This window comes from Schistocerca piceifrons, chromosome X, assembly GCF_021461385.2.
Source record: "Schistocerca piceifrons isolate TAMUIC-IGC-003096 chromosome X, iqSchPice1.1, whole genome shotgun sequence".
Taxonomy (NCBI): domain Eukaryota; kingdom Metazoa; phylum Arthropoda; class Insecta; order Orthoptera; family Acrididae; genus Schistocerca; species Schistocerca piceifrons.
In genome coordinates, this window is record NC_060149.1 from 727,436,496 (window position 1) to 727,456,689 (window position 20,194).

The following is a 20,194-nucleotide window of genomic DNA, read 5'->3' on the forward strand; positions in this document are numbered from 1 at the left end:
CAATAGTTTGCAACTTTCACAGAATTGATGGACGTTCAATTTGTGCAAGATACTAGCATATTTTATTTGTAGTTTCTTGTCAGTGATGTCTGACTACACAGTTCATCACAAGAGATGCTCCTTGTTTGTATGGTGTTGCCTCAGACAGTTTGGTATGGCTGGTTATTTGTTTTTCTGTTCCTCAGTGGTGCTTATATATGCTCTAAATTATCCATTCCACATCATTATAGCATTCCAGAATACATACTGGTACATTACAGGGTTGTTCAATGTACCTTTTAGAGAGGCTATGACAGATCTCCATAATTATATGTATGAGCAGAAAGTGTTCAAATATTAATTCATATTATCTTCAGTTTTATAGAAAAATGTGGAAGAATACAGCACAAAAAGTTTGAAATGAAAGATAGGGGGAGCTCCAGTTTCACAATTGGATGCACTGTTGTTGAATAGTTAGCAATTTTGTAATGGTACAATTGTACATGTGAAGTGTGATCAGATACTATCATTAAATTAACAAGATATGTCAGTATTTACTGCTGCAAATAATCATACAGCATAATTCAATAAAAACATTGCTCCATGCACAGCCCATGAAAGGAATACTGTACAGCACAGTTAGAAAAAAAGAGATCTGTTGTTTATTTTAGTGCATTACTTTCCAAAACCAGATAGACCTCTTCAAATTTCATATGATAACATACAAACATTCTAAAATCTTGTAAAGTTACAACAAAAATCATAATTTTTGTAAATGTTTTTGAGAGGTTGTTCTGCCCAGTCCTTAACCTTGATTACCGCATAAAGACAAATGAATAAAACAGAAAATAAATATTTAATTTTTTGATATTTTTGATGCCAATTCTTCATTTTACTAATCTGTGAAGATTGTTGAATATTACTTGGAGCTCTCTGAAGTTTTAAGAAAGCCGTTATGATGAAAATTTTCAATATTTTGAAAGCAAATGAACAAACTGTACAGTATTCACATTTCTGGAACATATTGAATCTTTTCATACAGCAGCCTGAAATTATCTTTAAAAAAAAAAAAAAAAAAAAAAAAAAAAAAAAAAAAAAAAAAAAAAAAAAAAGGTTTCTGTGCTTGAGAAAGAATTAAACCCACATTCTCTTGTAAATATAACTACTTCTTTTTCTCTCTCTGTCGAGTAGTGTGTACAGAAGCCCAAATGTGACTTAAAAACCTCTTTAATATACTATGCAAATTATGCTGAACTCACTTTTTAATCATCAAATAAATTGGCACAACATATTTTGGTAGCATACTTCTATCCTTGATTGTCTACATGGACTTAGTTCCTTGTACATTTTTAGTTTAAGAAACATGTTCTAGCTGCAATTACTACATAAATGTCAAACACCAAAAACTTAATATTTCAGAAAAATCCATGCCATAACAAATTATTTGAACAGAAGAAGAGGGTACTCTGCTGCCAAAACATTCTATGCCGATTGCTGTGCAAATAAAAAGTAATTGATGTAGAAAGACTGCTGTTTCAGAGAACTATGACATTGCTTAATGCTGCATGATTATTTGCCAATACTGGGAAAGGTAGTCTGTCATCAAAGAAGTTTGATCATTTCATCCAGTAATTTGATACAAATTTGATACAATATTGAAGAATCTGGTTAGTGCCCAGCCATTTCCTGTTTGAATTTTCAATTTTCATTCTTCTTCTGCTATTTTAATTCTGTTGTAAATTAATAAATATAATCTACCAAGTCAATTATAACTTGTGCAGGCTTTTTTCTTAAACATTGTGAGACTGAAATAATTTTCATGTGTTTGAAAGTAACTTTAAATTCATGTAAATTTTACTGTTAGTGGAGTTCGTGAAACTGTTTACTGATTATGGAAATTAAAGAGTCTTAACTTGATGTTTGCTAACTGAGAAAGTATATTTACTTTTTGTGGAACAAAGAAATAAAAATATCCAGTACTGTTATACAATGAAGTGTTGAGAGTATTACTGACAAACTGATATGAGAGACAGCACATGACATATTTGTTGTAGGTACTTTCATTGCATCTTTGTAGAAAAATATTAGAGCAAATTAGAGAGAGAACTTTTTCTATCACTATATTGCAGTTGAGTTAACAGCTGCATGTAGTTCAGAAATTTGAATCCACTGGCTGCATAACAGAAATAAGTATATGATGGTGTGCATGCACTGCTGAATATTCCTCCTCCCCCCCATCCCCGTATTTTAATATTCCAAACATTATTCTTTCTCTTATAAAGGTATTAAAACAAACTTTATCCTTTTTTAATTTTATTTATTCAGAAGGTGATTTTCACTATCAGAAGCTCAGATAATAAACAGCTATTCTGAAGTTTGTATTAGGTCAGCTACTGACAATGTCTCTCTGACATTCATTTGGTGACTACAAAATTAAGTCATCCATTGCAGTTTGATGTGCGCTCATGAGTCATACATTTGTGAAAATATATTCCGAAGAGTAGTGTAAGATCATTACATGACTAAGTGTCAGCACAAGGTGAATTTGTGCATTTATATGTAGGTTATTTTCCAGTTTTATTTTTATGTGTGTAATTTTTGTAATGTAAGCTAGAACAAGTTTAGTTGTTGTTTACAGACTTTTGTTGGTACCAGGGGCAATGAGTTTGACACTGCCGATTGTTTAATGTATGTTTCAAAAATACCGTGTATTGTATTCCAGATGAAATCTGCGGTGTATCCTGAAAGGATTTTACTGCAGTGAAATCTCAGTGATTGGTTGATTTATCTGTAATTTCTTTCACTACATTGGAATGTGGAATTCAGAAAATTGATTACAAAGATAAACCATATCTATTTTATTTGCATTTAGAGACTTGTGAACATTTTCAGATAGAAGAAATGTGTGGGTGGTTTTTTTTAATGCAGATATGTTACAGTGCTTATCTGCTTATGTTCCATCTTCTTATGTAAAAAAAAAGTTTGGACTGTATATTTTAAAGTATTTTATTTTCTCTGTGACAAAAATTTTTGCTGTACCTCAGTTTTGGTCATACTGAATGAAACATCACAGGGCCAAAATAATTCTCATAATCAGCACACACTGTATAAATGCAACTTTCATGCAGAAACTAAGGGACTGACAAAATTAAGTAAATTATTCATTTTGCACATGCGTGTGTGTTTTTTTTCTAATCTGCATAAAATAGCACCCAGTCCAGTACTGTCATAAGAACACCAATGCAGTTTAGTAATCCAGATATTTGTTTAAAAAAGCTACATTTTTGCATCACTATTCTATGTAATAGAATACCAAATTTATGTTACTATATTTTTAAGTGCATTCAAAATGTGCTGCTGTATATTTGCTGTTGTTATTTAGGGCATATTTATGTAACATAGCTGTAACTGCTGTAATTGGTGCATTTTATAACACTATTGGTATTCTAGGAAAGTTACAATATTGTAATTATTCCATCTAGACTACAAATTTTTAAATATTTTATATGACAATATTTTAAGCCAGTCCCTGAATGTGATAGCTTTATGAGATTTCACTGTATTGTAAACATTAAGTACTTCACTCCAGCAAATGGAAATGGTATGTAATATTATTCCATGACAATTTATAAGGTATTTATTTTGTTATTGTTACAGTGTAACCGTCTTTTATATATTCCTCCAGAAAAATGTAATCTCAGAAGTAAAATTATATTGTTAAATTACATTTTTCAGTGTATCATTAATGTAAAGAGCATATAATTTTTGTAACTTAAATTTTATCAAAATATTTTATTTAGATAATTGCTGGTACAAAATATGATGGAGTTCAAGTTAAATATATTAATGGATTTTGTGACATAGCGATGAACAGTAAGTGAGGTCATGTATCTAAGACCATGTTGACATAAAATTATGTTTCGCTTAACTACTAAACAAATTTGGTAAATTTACTAACAGATGGGAGTTCATGCATGAAGCTCAACCAGATATTTTCAGTGTATACAAAGTTTTGTAGTCAACAAAAAGATTGGTAAAATATACAAAATACATTAATGTAGATAAAGGAAAAAGGCATTTAATTTATACTTAAAGAGGAAGTGGATGTTAATACATTCATGCTGTGTTTAAAAAGTTTGCGGATGTGAAAATAAAAGTACCTGTTTTAATACCTTTACTCATAAAGTTGTTTTCAAAGGCAATATATACTGATAATTCTTAGCACATGAAATCAGCACACTTTACTTCAACCAAGGAAATCTGAACAATTTAGGTATTTTATATTTGCCCAAATGGATCTCAAAGGTGCTGAAAACTGATTTCGAACTCACTCGTTTTGTGTGTGAATGAATCTCTTGAAGCCTTTCATAATGTAAAAGTTCAGTAAAACTTCTTTTCTCAAAAAGAATTCTTGGATTAAGTCATTGCAAAGCATACGTGAAAAACTGATTAATTTATGTAGTTTAGATTTTTTGATGAATTAGTACAATATTGCAATGATTACTTCAACTATGCCAAAACTCTTCAGGATAATATTATCTCCAAAGTATCACTAAGTATTTATTACAAAAACATCTCAGAAACTGTGTGGTGGTTTGATCATATTTTAGTTCAAAATTTATTTTGTTTATTTCTAAAACAAGTCCACTGAAATCACCTTGAGCTTCCCATTGCAAAGGATAAATCATTTGCAGCAAGCTTAACTATCAGTTTTATTTTTGTAACTTTGACAGTTTCTGAAATTTGTCACGTAGAATATACACCACTCTACTTAAAGTTTTAGTATTCTTCCATTCTACTCTTTTTAAAGGATTCAGTTTAGTGAGGTTTGGAGACAAATCCAACACTTGCTTCACCACATGGTATTTTACCAGATATCCAATCTGTTTGTGCTGGTACAGTCACATGTACCTACTGCAGTAATACTGGCCATATATTCATAAAAAGTGATACTATTGTTTTCACATTTAAGTTTATTGAAAGCATCGGCATATTTGAATATACTGATTTAGTTCTTTCTGGAACTTAAAAAGGAAAGTGTGTGCTAAAATGTAGACATGTCATCATTATTTATGTAATTCTGTAGTATTCAGGACAGTTCAGTGTAGTCTCAAGCAGCCACATTGCAAACTTGAAGGATGTTTAAGACCGACATATGTCACGTACATTACATTTGTTACATATTTGCAAAGTATAAGATTTCAGTTGCTTAGATGACCTTTTTATTTCAGCTGGTCCCTCACAACAAACTTTTACTAAAAAATAACAGCATATGTGTCCAAAAAATGTATGCACAAGATCTCCATGTAGCACAGGACTGCGTAGGAAATGATTCTACATTGGAATAACAATTTTATTGGTGTGTGCTTATATGTGTACATTCCACAGAACTCATTCATGTGAAAAGGATTATTTTGAAAACATAATATGTAAATCTATTTGAAATAAAATTGAGAAAAGTTTAATACATTGTTGATCTTTGGATATTCACTTGCAGAAGCAGTAACCCTCAAGAAACTTTTTCAGTTTCCCTGCATATATGGCAGAAATGATATTTCCAGATATGTAGTTATTACATTGTTTGTCTCTCTCTCTCTCTCTCTCTCTCTCTCTCTCTCTCTCTCTCTCTTGCTCTCTCTGTGTGCATGTATTCTGAGGAGCACTGTTGATTGTTAAACTCACTCTCTTGCTCTCTCTGTGTGCATGTATTCTGAGGAGCACTGTTGATTGTTAAACTGTGACAGGACAATCTAAGAAACTACAGTTGTTTTAATTGTGAGCTGTTCACTCTATACTTTTTCTGCTAAATGAATACACTTTTACAAAAAGTATAAAAATCACACAAAGAAGAAATTAATTATATGACTTTGGAATTTGTTATCAGGCAGATTTTGGCCCTTAAACTGGAGCAGTTCATAGGTTGTGTATGTTTGTTATAAGAGTACCACACACATTTTGTATTCTTCCAGAAAAGTGAACACTTAACAGCAAGAATAGGCTACTCTACACCACTGGAAAAAAAATTCCATAAAATAATTCTTGGATCACATCTCGGCTCTCACATGCCCTTTATCTAAAGTGTCCCTATATGATGGTACTACAAATCTTTGTGTGTTAATGGAAAGAACTTTTTTTTTAGATTGCTCACATTTCAGAAAACCTTTGTTCAAACATTACTAGACTATGGCTGCATAGTGTACAGATCAGCTAGCCTTTTCTACTTAAAGACATTGGCCAACATGTGGGCTGGGATGATCCACAGGGTCCTACTAAACCAGTCTCAGTATGTAGTTGTTCAGAGGCTGGTGAGCCATTTCATGTCATCCAAAAGTTCTCCTCACACTGTGGCATGCAAAGTGAGATATATGCCCAAATTTTCCATTGTTGGTACTGGACCTGAACACTCCACACAGTGGATGTTTAACAACTCCAAACAACTAAGCAATTTTCTGCCGGAGCAAAGGAATAACAAGAGGAGTGTGGTGTAACAGACATTCCTGTTCTTAAACTGAGATGCAACATATATAATTTGTGGATGGTTGTCAGGTCCAGACAAAACTTGAACTGCTCTTTTTTTTTTTTTAAGCTTTTAACAGCATTTTACCTGAGTACTGCAAACATGTATCAATTTATACTGATGGGCTAAGCAAGGGGTTATATCAAGAATGGTATTATTTTCCCTCATTGTATCCTTAAAACCTGCCTATCATGCTACTTTTCAGAGTACTGTGCAGAACTGTAGCTAACCAAGAAGACAATGGAGCAAATGAGATTTCAAGGTAGGTGGGGGTATTTTGTCTGTTTAGTCTCACATAGTGCTGTGTATCCAGCAGATAAGTTGGCTCATATGGCGGAGATCACTGTCCTCCTAAAAAGGCAGATACTTGGACATGTTACAATAGAGGAAAATGAGGCAGTTGAGAGAGCAGTGTAGGAAGTGTGTTACTAAAACATTATGATTTATCATAACATCTCCCTCCCACAGGCTGTAGTGTCATTGGTAACAAGGGGGGAGAAGATGGCAGGAAGTGACAAATGACAAGCAGCAGTAAATCAAGCCAACAATCTGACCATGACACACTTCCTAGTCTCAAAGGAGGGATGAAGTGGTTCTCACTCTCCTTCAGTTCAGACACTTCCTAAAGACAGTCTTTCAACAAGACAACGCTCAAAACTGCAGTCAAGCATCATCCACAGTGTGCCACTATAAGTGCTACATTGTTTGCAGCATGAGGTCAGTGATTTTCTTTGATAGTGCACATGGCATATCATGCAAGCATAATGTGTGAGAGATTCTTGAGGAGTAGCCAAGTTGTCATGCATGCTAACTGACAATTCTCTGGCTTGGGTTTAATTCCCATTGCTTACATAATTTTCTTTTTTTAAATTTTATTTTATTTTATTCCTTGAAGCATTCAATGATTAATTATAAAATCATATATTTTTAAACAGTTCAATTTATGTACTTAAAATTGATATATTTAGTTTAGTTATGCTTAATATCCTTGTAAATTGAAAGGCTATTCATTGTGTTAAAAAAGAACAAATATACAAGGAAATTTAGTACAAAAGTGTTTTCTGTAGACGATCTGCTAAAGAAGCTCTTTCTCAGTACATCCTTGATGGAGAAAGTGCGATTTAAAGGGTTATGTAGATCTGCTCCAAATGTAAGTCTAACAACAGGAGCATGTGCGTTTAGGCTCAATGATTTGGCTCAAACTCTGTGAGCAGAAGCAGGTGGACTCCCCTTTCAAGTTCCTAGAATAATTTGCCTAAGTGGAAAAAACAAAACACTCTCTAAAGATTTACATGTAGAGTATGAGGGATTTCGAGCAGCAGTTCAGGTATTGGCATGGGAGGCCAATGGTAAAGAGTATTGACTGGCAATTTGTTGGCTTGGGTTTGATTCCCACAGCTACCATAACATTTTTTTTTCATTTTCTTTAATTCCTCACAATGTTAAATGATTAATTATAAATTTTAAATACATTTAAACAGTTCAATTTATTCATATGAAATTAAATATTCAGTTTAGTTATAATACTACCCTTGTAAGTCAATAGGCTATAGGCCACCACATAGTAACACATTGGAAAAATTTTGGATGAACTGCCACTGACATTATTGAGTATTCACTTGCCATACCACACAGTTCTTTGCAGAATGGTATATTAAAATTATCCCTAAATATAGTGCATCATTACCCCAGATTCCACAGACAATTACTTGTCAGATGGGATATATGCCCTTGGATTATTGAGAAACTTTCATTTATGCACTAGCCTCATTTTTATTACCATTATTACTTCTGACAAACTGAGGGTTATTCTCAACTGAAAAATAATTAAAGAGTGTTTCTTTACATTTGTGTATATTCTTTCTCTGCACATTAGGAATGCTCTTGTATTTCCTTCTGCCTGTTACAACACACCTTATAATTATGTCTTATAGCAGTACTAGCATTTTTCTTGCTGCTTCACCTGCATATGAGTTCAACGCATATACTGAATGCACCTCCCCCTTCTCATCTCTGTGTCCAACTTGTCCTCCCTCTGTCTGTCCATATCATCCTCCCACCTTTATCTGTCTATCTGCTCCACCCTCTTCTCTCTGTCTCTTCATCTCCTCCTCCCCCTCTCTTTGTCCATTTCATCAATCCCCTCTTTCTGACCTATCTTTCTCCCACCTCCCTCTGACCATATCCTCCTCCCCCTCTCCTGTCCCATCTCTGTCTCTCTTCTTCCTTTGCCACCTTCCAACTACCCCTCTACACTTTCCACCTGGCTCATGCATCTGTCCCTCATATCCTCTCTCTGTCCATTTCCATCTTCTCTCACTCTCTCCATCCCCTCCTCTAGACATCCAACCTGTCCCCAGACATGCTCATTGGCACCTGTACCCTTACAATACACTCCTGCAAGACGTCTGTCATGCAGGGTAGGCTACACATCAGGGACTTGAAACCCATTTGTTTACCCCTGACCTACAGGCTACCATGCGATGTGGGTTGATAAAGCAGGCTGATTTGACTCCAATATGACATAACTGTCATGCAGGACAGTCTACATGTCAGGGTATGGAAAACTGTTTCTTGCACCTGACATGTAGGCTGCCCTGAAGAGCACATCGATTTGACTGGCTGAAACTGTTCCCATGCAACATGCCTGTTGTGCAGCACAACCTGTATGTCATGGTCTCGCAAGGTCTGCTGTTTCTGTGCCAAATTTGGTTACAATTGATCTGGGGGTTTGGGAGATCCCCAACATACACACATGCATTCTGCTGTGTGTGTGTGTCTATATATATAAAAGATATGCCACACACCACTAAATTATTTAATAGAATCAATCTGTTATACAATCTATGAACACTTACTCATGTATCAATTCTGCATAATCTAGTCAGTCAAACAGTACAACACTTTTCTCATTTACATTAATGATTTTATGTTTAATCGTGGCTTTGCTTAGTGATAGTGCCTTAATGGTTATACAGTACCCAAATATATTGGCTAATTTTTGCTATGTTGAGTAAAAAGAAGTATCACCGATTATGCTGTTCATCATTTCCTTGGGTTTGAAAACCAACAATTGAAAGACTCTTCCTTTACTTTAGTTACTGAATGAACCTTCGAATTTTGTGTTATATGTTTCAAACTAAGACTTATACTGCAATAAGAACATAGAAAATTAAGGATTTTGCTAATGATTATTTGAGGCTTTTATCTTTTATATTGCACTTTGCTTTTTTTAATTCTTAGTCTATACTATGCAGTATATTAGGAAATGTTATGCTGATAGACTTACTGTTGACATATGTAGACATTAGTATGAGAACTGTTGTTCAGATTATGATAACTCTGCTGTTTAAACATACAAGAATGATTGTGAGTTTAGAAAAGTTCAGGAAACTCTTACTTATATATCATACTTCTTGGGTACCACCACCATGTGTGATGAAATGTATTTAATTGTACATATGTATCATTTTAATTATTATATTTCTTATTCAAATGATATATCATTTGCATTTTAATTACGGTTTGTGTGACTTTCCGGTACATTTTATCACACGTCAGAATTCCTCTCAAATAATTTTTATGCTATGAGTTGTACAACTGTATTCATTATGAAACCCGTTAATAGGAAGACAGGGGGTCGGAAAATGATTTTACAGTCATGATATAACTGTGAATTCAGTGTGTAATGATCATACATACATACATAGTACATACATTCCGTCAAACGTGGTGATTTCGGACACCAGGGCAAATTCAGACAGTATGGCTTATTTGCTCTTTGTCACTGCATAGAAACAAAGAGTTACTTATTTGAACGTCCTTGTGCCAGTTATTTTAAGCACAAGATTGCATTTATCGCTTTCCACAAATTTTATTTTGCGTCAATTGTTTCCCTATGTGAATAACTCATGAACAGTCTCAGTGTTAAAAATCCATGCATTATCGTAAAGTGGAAACTTTCTATTGTTGCACCGAGTGGGAAGTTATTGTAACCGTAATTGTTGACGTGCTCAGTAGCTAACAACTTTGAGACAATTTCTGTACAAGTTTTTCGAATTTCTCATGCAAGGTTATAAAATAACAATGGTTTTTGTAAAACTGTATACTGTGTGGGGTGATTTCGGACAATGCCAAGAACGTATAAGAGCAAGAGAGGTGTTACAGTACAGTGTAATTATGACACGGAACCTTTAGATAAAGCTGTTTGTGATATTCAGAGTGGTAAATTATCATACAGAAAGGAGTGTGATTTGTATGGTATACCTAAATCAACCCTACAAAATAAAGTGCAGGAAGTACATCCAAAAAAATGGGAGGACAGTGAGTGCTAAATAAAGAAGAAGAAGAAATGTTGAAGCAAGGTATCTTGAGGACTGCACATTGGGGATTTCCCTTCACTAAATTGGATATTAGATATTTAGTTAAAGGCTGCCTTGATAAATCTGGCCGAAAAGAGAAGAAATTTCATAATAATTTGCCAGGAGAAGAATGGGTGCATTTATTTCTCAAACGACAGTCAGAAGATCTTTCCGTTCGCTTAAGTGAAAATATTAAACGAGCTTGTGCAGAAGTGAACAAAGAGACTGTGATGATATTTTTCTCCAATATCAAGGCAAAGCTGGAAAATCTCCCACCTAGCAACATGATCAACTATGAGGAAACCAACATGTCAGATGATCCTGGCAAGCAGCAGATAATTACGAAACGAAGGAGTAAGCATGCTGAAAAAGTGATGGACTCATCAAAATCTAGTGTCTCAATAAGGATGGCAGCTAGTGCTGATGGTAAACTGCTTCCTCCGTACGTCCTTTACAAATCAGAGCATTTGTGGGACGCGTGGCAAGAAGGTGGACCACAAGGAACCCATTTCAATAGGAACAAAAGTGGATGGTTTGACCTGCCAGTATTTGAAGACTGGTTCCTTACAATCGCTTTGCCCTACTTGAAGAGAAGTTGCAGCATTAGAAAACTGTAGCGAAATGCAGGAAGATCTGCAGCGGATAGGCACTTGGTGCAGGGAGTGGCAACTGACCCTTAACATAGACAAATGTAATGTATTGTGAATACATAGAAAGAAGGATCCTTTATTTTATGATTATATGATAGTGGAACAAACACTGGTAGCAGTTACTTCTGTAAAATATCTGGGAGTATGCGTGCGGAAAGATTTGAAGTGGAATGATCATATAAAATTAATTGTTGGTAAGGCGGGTACCAGGTTGAGATTCATTGGGAGAGTCCTTAGAAAATGTAGTCCATCAACAAAGGAGGTGGCTTACAAAACACTTGTTCGACCTATACTTGAGTATTGCTCATCAGGGTGGGATCCGTACCAGATCGGGTTGACGGAGGAGATAGACAAGATCCAAAGAAGAGCGGTGCGTTTTGTCACAGGGTTATTTGGTAACCGTGATAGCGTTACGGAGATGTTTAACAAACTCAAGTGGCAGACTCTGCAAGAGAGGCGCTCTGCATCGTGGTGTAGCTTGCTGTCCAGGTTTCGAGAGGGTGCGTTTCTGGATGAGGTATCGAATATATTGCTTCCCCCTACTTATACCTCCCGAGGAGATCACGAATGTAAAATTAGAGAGATTAGAGCGCGCACGGAGGCTTTCAGACAGTCGTTCTTCCCGCGAACCATACGCGACTGGAACAGGAAAGGGAGGTAATGACAGTGGCACGTAAAGTGCCCTCCGCCACACACCGTTGGGTGGTTTGCAGAGTATAAATGTGGATGTAGATGTAGAAGAGGCAAAAGGGGCCAACAGTCATGATTGGAGACAACTTATCCAGACACGTGTCTTTATTGTTATTGAAGAGTGTGAGCAGAACAATATTTCATTCATTCTCCTTCCCCTGTCCCCGATGAAGACACAATGCAGAAGGAATTTCAAATTTCGAGAATACTTCCCACACCAGTTGAGAAGAGAGGAATGTTCATTTTTCAAGAAGATGTGCTTTAGACTCGAAGACAATCATTTATTTTAAGTGTTTGCAACTTAATTTAGAATGATGAGTGAGAAAAATTATTTTGATCTTTTAGTTAAATTACTTTGTTTGTTTCTGTCTGTTTCTAATATTTCAGTTAAGAACTGTAAACATTTTTTATTTACATTTTTACAAAATAAAAACTTATCTGTAACATATAATTCATTATATCATTCCATGGGGTGACTTCGGCCACTTTATTTAACTGCCTCAGATAAATATACCTACACATACACTTTCTGGTTCTGGGATATTTTATTCATTTCACATATACCCTACTATGTCCATAACAATCAATTGAATCTAACAATATATACAAAAGTTACAATCAAAGTAATGACAAAACCGTCTGAAATCACCCTGTTTGACGGTACATACATTAATCCTTGTTCTATAGATCATGAATACGACATTTCATAATGATGTGGAACATGTCACTTTAACATAAGTTTTCTTTACACAAATTAATTAATTAAATTATTATTATTATTATTATTATTTTTCTTTTTTTTTTTTTTTGCAGCTACTACTCCATATCTAAGAACTCATCTATTGAGTAGAAGGAGTTGTCATTCAGAAATTCTTTTAATTTGCTTTTAAATGTTAGGTGTCTATCTGTCAGACTTTTAATACTATATGGCAAATGACCAAAGATTTTTGTGGCATCATAATTCACCCCTTTCTGTGCCAAAGTAATATTTAATCCAGAATACTGAATATCATCCTTTCTGTGCCAAAGTAATATTTAATCCAGAATACTGAATATCATCCTTTATTGTAGTGTTGTAGCTCAGCACTTCACTGTTATTTTTTAATTGGGATGGGTTATTAATGACAAACTCCATGAGTGAATATATGTACTGCGCAGGTACTGTGAATATCCCAAGTTCCTCAAATAAATGTTTGCAAAGTGATCTTGGGTGGGCTCCAGCTGTTACTCTGATTATATGCTTTTTTACAATGAATACTTTCTCTCTTAATGACGAATTGCCCCAAAATATGATGCCATATGAAAGCAGTGAATGAAAATAGGCGTAGTAAGCTAATTTACTGATATGTTTATCACCAAAATTTGCAATAACTCTAGTAGCATAAGTAGCTGAACCTAACTGTTTCAGCAGATCATCGATGTGTTTCTAGCAATTCAATTTCTCATCAGTGCACCCACCCAGAAATTTTAAGTGTTCTGCCTTAGCAACAGACTTCCGTTCATAGTTTATATTTATCAATGGTGTTATGCTATTTACGGTACAGAATTGTGTATACTGTTTTTTCACAAAACTTAGTGAGAGTCCATTTGCAGAGAACCACTCAATAATTTTCTGAAAGACATTTTTTTCAATTTCCTCAGCTGATTCTTGCTTCTTGGGTGTGATTTCTATACTTGTATCATCAGCAAAAAGACCTAACTTTGAATCTTCATGAATATAGTGTGGCAAGTCATTAATATATATTAAGAACAATAATGGACCCAAGACTGAACCCTGTGTGACACCATTCTTGATACCTCCCCAGTTATAGGACTCTACTGATTTTTGTAGATTATCGGTACTGATCATTTCAAACTTCTGCGTTCTTCCAGTTAAATATGAATTAAAGCATTTGTGCACTGTCCCACTCATACCACAACACTTAAGCTTATCTAGAAGAATTTCATGATTCACACAATCAAAGGGTGTGGCAGGTCACAAAATATCCCAATGGGTGATGTACAGTAATGCAATGCATTTAATGTTTGATCAGTGAAAGGATATAAAGCGTTTTCTGTTGAAAAGCCTTTCTGAAAACCAAATTGACATATTGTTTGTACTTCATTTTTAGAAATATGTAATGCTACTCTTGAATACATTACATTTTCAAGAATTTTGGATAAAGCTGTCAGAAGTGAGATTGGGCAGTTGTTGTTAGCATCAGACCTATCCCCTTTTTATGCAATGGTTTAACAATAGTGTATTTCAGTCTATCTGGAAAAATGCCGTGTTTCAGTGAGCTACTACATATGTGGCTGAGAATTCTACTTATTTGTTAGGAACAAGCTCTTAGTACTCTGTTGGAAATGCCACCAATTCCATGTGAGCTTTTACTTTTGAGTGAATTTATTATTTTCCTAATTTCAGTAGGAGAGTTGGGTTGAATTTCAGTTTTATCAAATTGCATAGGTACTGCCTTGCATTTTCTAGTGAATAGCTGGATTCTATTTTCGCTGAAACATTTAAAAATGATTATTAAAAATGTTTTCTACATCTGACTTCTTGTTAACAAACTTTTTATTCTGTTTGATAGATATACAGTTTTCCTGTGCTCTCGGTTGCCCTGTTTTCCTTTTCACAATATTCCAAATTGTTTTAATTTCATTATTGGATGTGCTAATATCAGACATAATGCACATACTTCTGGTCTTTTTAATAACTTTTCTTAATACAGTGCAGAAGCTTTTATAATGTTTCACTGTTTTGGGATCATTACTCCTCCTAGCTATAAGATACTTTTCCCTTTTCTGTTTACAAAATGTTTTTATCCCTTTAGTAAGCCATGGCTTTTTAGATTTTTTTCTTACAATTATATTTCACTGTTTTCTTAGGGAAACTGTTTTCAAATATACTCATCAAGGTATCACGAAATAGGTTAAATTTTAAATTAGCATCATGTTCCCTGTACACCTCATCCCAGTCTAACTGTTGCAAGCTTTCCCTAAAATTTTGAATTGTTAAATTGTTAGTGGGATGCACTGTTTTGGAGGACTGTTTTTCCTTACTGTATGGAGCTATATCACATACTGTAACTAGCTGTGCATCATGATCAGACAGACCATTCTTAACAGGAAAAGTTGTTATTTGATTAAATTTATGTTGGTATATGAAAACGTTATCTACCAGTTTGCTGCTTCCCTGAACCACCCGAGTAGAAAAATCAATAACTGATGTCAAATTGAAAGAACCAAGTAATAATTCAAGGTCAAGCTTTCTATCGGACTCTTTCAGAAAATCTACATTGAAATCCCCGCAAACAATCATTCCCCTGGTAAAGCAGAAGTGTAGTCTAATGTAATGGAAGTAATTAATTATTATCCTAAATTAAACCTTAAGGTATTATTCACTAAGTATTAGAAAAGTATGGAAGTTTTTTCTAAAGCAAGGACATTCAAAGTAAGTAATTAAAAACTTGACATATCCTCTCAAAATTTTGTTGAGGATATTATTATCCCAGTCAATGAGGACCGAAAAAGTTTAAATCGGGGAATCAATTCATGTAGCCACAAATTTTTGTACTATCATAGGAAGGAGTGCTCCCTCAACAATTAATCCCCTTCATACCTCCTCTGTGTTACCACAGATGATGTGTCACTGATCTCATTTGTACTAAGATTGCAGTACATGTGAGGTGCCTATTTGCTTCCACTACCCTCAGTGAAATGCATAAGTTTCACAAATACAAGCAGACGGAATAACTTTACACTCACACTTTTTACCAGAACATATGCAAGCAGCCCAAAACTGCAACCCATACTGATTATCCTGTTGTCCATAATTATGGTCTTGCATTGAGAAACTCCAGTCTTTCCAAAGTGGTGTTGAGTTCAACAAATGTCAGTCCATTTTCCCATCTCCAACCTCAACATACAGCTCCAGTACAGTTCCACGAAACAATACAAAGTGCCAAAATTAGCTTTCTAATAATTTTAAATAAATTTTATATAAAAATGTTTTCATACAATATTACAGTATAAATACATGATATGTAATGTTTTGTTTTGATTTCGACTGTTTATTGATAACGCCCCTGTTTACACTGAACAATGACAGTGGTTCATCAGTGTTTTTGTTTTGATCACAGTTGTAGCTACACACAATTGGGATATTGCCCTTTGCACTCTTTTTAAGAGCTCTGTGCTTGCTTGCACCATCTGTTACTACTGACCTGCTTCGCTAATGACTCACACTGCTAGCTGGCATTTCTTGCTATGCTCTTTAAATCTTACCTATGGAGGCTTACAATTGTGATTCAAAGATACATCAAGAGAACCTTATAGAATCTTGCTTCAGACTTAATGCACAAACACTCATTTATCAAATTGTTGCTTCATTTCTCAGTATGTGGTTTCATTCCTTCTACATTTGAGTGTCGTTGCTGCAAAATGTTCTAGTGGAACTCTATTCCTGTAATGACTGTATTTTCTACTGACTTTCATATACAAACATTATATGACTTTGTAAAATGTTAGGGCTAATTACCTTATTCTTACTTAGACTTTTATTTTACCTTCCTTTCATATTTAAAACCAGTGTGTGTTTTTTGCTGTCTGTACTTCATCTTATGTGGTGCTCTATTTAAACTTTATTTCTATATATAAATACAAAGATGAGGTGACTTACCGAACAAAAACGCTGGCAGGTCGATAGACACACAAACAAACACAAACATACACACAAAATTCAAGCTTTCGCAACAAATTGTTGCCTCATCAGGAAAGAGGGAAGGAGAGGGGAAGACGAAAGGAAGTGGGTTTTAAAGGAGAGGGTAAGGAGTCATTCCAATCCCGGGAGCGGAAAGACTTACCTTAGGGGGAAAAAAGGACAGGTAAGTCTTTCCGCTCCCGGGATTGGAATGACTCCTTACCCTCTCCTTTAAAACCCACTTCCTTTCGTCTTCCCCTCTCCTTCCCTCTTTCCTGATGAGGCAACAATTTGTTGCGAAAGCTTGAATTTTGTGTGTATGTTTGTGTTTGTTTGTGTGTCTATCGACCTGCCAGCGTTTTTGTTCGGTAAGTCACCTCATCTTTGTATTTATATATAATTTTTCCCACGTGGAATGTTTCCTTCCATTATATTAAACTTTATTTCTTACATTTATGTCTTTTATGAGATTTCCATGTCAGTGTTGTGTGTTACGTAGACAATATGTCTACTCCCTTGTACTTCATAAAATAGTTAGTGGAAACCACTTAATCCATACATACTACTTAATGGCTGACTTACACGTCACCTTATGTCTTTCCTCCCTCACTCTTCACAAATGATTGGCAGACTTTCCTGTCAATTAATGACAATACTTCACCTTTCTCTCTCTACATAAATCACTGGCCAGCTTTTCTGTTGCCTAGTAACCATTACTCCCCATTTATCACAAACTTTTTTGGCAGGACTATTCCTCACCTATCAGCATATCGTAATTCATTACATCGGAAACCACTTCGCCATTTCAGTTCATATTAAAGAGTAGCAATATGTCTATTATGACATAATCTGTACAGCATCTCAAGACAACATTTAGTCATTTTGATTTTTTGCCACTAGACTTTCTACTACTGTACACTGTCATATTCACTTACCTGGTTAAACGTCATCCTCTTCTTCTGCAGTCATCAGCTTATTTTTATGCATTATTTCATCTGTGTTGTATATAATAGCCCTCATCTTGCCTTCCTATTCTTAAAATATTTTCAGACATAAGGTTTTTGTATCATTGTTGTAAATATTTAAAATTTGTTTCTCTACATACTTTATAATATATTTTTTGTTATGTGCATTAATAGTGTCCTAGTGTCTTGTTGTAAGTTTATATTGTGTTCTCTTGCTGGTGTATCTGTAATGCTATACTTTGTATACTCAGGCCTGTCCACATAATTCCACTATATGTCTGTTTTCTTCTTTGTTGTCACATGCTGTGTAAAAAAATTTGCTCATCTTAACCTTGATAGCAAATTTATGTTAAAGAAGACAGATGTAGTTCTGAATTAAAGAAGGGAAGAACTAACAGCAGGAAAAGTAAATGAAGTATGCTGTCAGTTAACTCATGCACCTGGTAATTGTCAATTACCTAACAACACAAAAGAATGTTATTGCCCCCTGAAGTTAGTATTCATAATATTTTTCCATGTCACTGATTGACATTTCATCATTTATTAATTGTTGTGGTGGTATTTCCATGGTAGAATGAGGCACTTTATTCAGAACTTTCTCAAATTCAGCCTTACTATCTAGCCTCATACAATGCTTCTTAATAATGAACTGATAACTTTGTCTCCCCATAGACAAATGCAGTATACATTTGACCATTTTTTGCTAGCAGCCTCTGACAGAAGCTGGCTGTCAAGTCCATGTTTCTTACTATCTTGATGCCACTGAATTTCTGTACAGAGACCTTCTAGTACCTTACTCCTATCCATTTGTGGTATAATGGCATTTTCACCATCAGACCTTCTGTTCACAACTACTTCACCTCTTACTCTGTTTTGTGTACTGCAAAACTGGTATTGATTCAATAATGCGTGAAGAAATTCTTTATATGTTTTACATGTGTTACTGACCCCTGCTCCCCTTCATATTGCTTCTCCTTCTAAACTACTGACCACGAATTCAATTTTTTGTTGTACTGTCATGTTTTCAGGAGTGATGCCCTAAAGCTGTTTAATGAATGTTATTGGATGTATAGTTCCCTTACTACAGATATGATGAAATTTACATGCATTAACATGATTTGCTACTTCACTTACTTGAACAATACCTTTCCTTCCTTCTTGCTCATGCCAAATTTGTACTTTTTGTTTAACTTCATTGACTAGTTTTTCTTGCATCTCAGGAAGCACTTTATCCCCTATTTTTCTCTGTTTATCCTGAATCACACCTGTGTTGCCTTTACAAGAGGATTCTATATGAAATGTTACAACTAAGTGTTTCATGGTCAACCTTTTTATTTGTTTCTGACTTATGAGCTTCAAATTTTTTACCCCATTCTTTTGTTTCATAATGTATTTCCTTACTACATCCCTCAGTTTCAGCTTCAAGATTTGTAATCTTTTGTTCCAAAGCACTGAACTTACCATTAATTTGAGCTATTCCTGCATTGCCTTCTTTGAAACCCTTATCTATTTGATTTGGAACTTTTCTTAATTCATCCTTATACTCTTTTTGTGCTTTTCTTAGTTCCTCCTTATACTTTTTGTGCTTTTCTTAATTCCTTCTTACACTCTTTTTGTGCTTTTCTTAATTCCTCCTTATATTCTTTTTGTTCCTGCAAAATTAATTTTAGCATATACTGATCATCCCAAGTTGGCAAAGTAAGCTGATGCTGTACCATGACTTACTTCCTTTTCCCCAGACATTTCGCTAATACTAATGTTCCAATTACAAATCTTAAAGTGCTATATGCAGGTGCAACACTTCCACTACTTTTCTTCCTTGACGTACTGCCACCGATTCTCCTTAGCTGTGGACCGTATCACTGGCTGCAACTCTGCTGTTGTGGTGTGCTGAAGCTTTCACATATAACGTGTCCTGTACTGCTGACTGCACTAGTCATTGCTTCCTGCCTCCGCACCTCTTGTCTATGGCTGTCTCATGCTGTTCTGCATGCTTTGTCATCTGGTAGCACTAAGAATCTTGAAGTGATGAATTTTAACATAATCTACATCTTCATCTACATCTACATCATACTCCACAAGCCACCTAATGGTATGTGGTGGAGGGTACTTTTGGTACCACTATCTGACCCCTCCAACCTTGTTCCACTCACAAATAGTGTATGGGAAGGATGATTGTTGGTAAGCCTCTGTATTGGCTCCAATTTCTCAAATTTTCTCCTCATGGTCAATACGCAAGATGTATGTGGGGGGGGGGGGGGGGAAGTAATACGTTGTCCAACTTCTCCTGAAAAACGCTGTCCTGAAATTTCAATAGTAAATCTCTCTGTGATGCTCAACACCTTTCC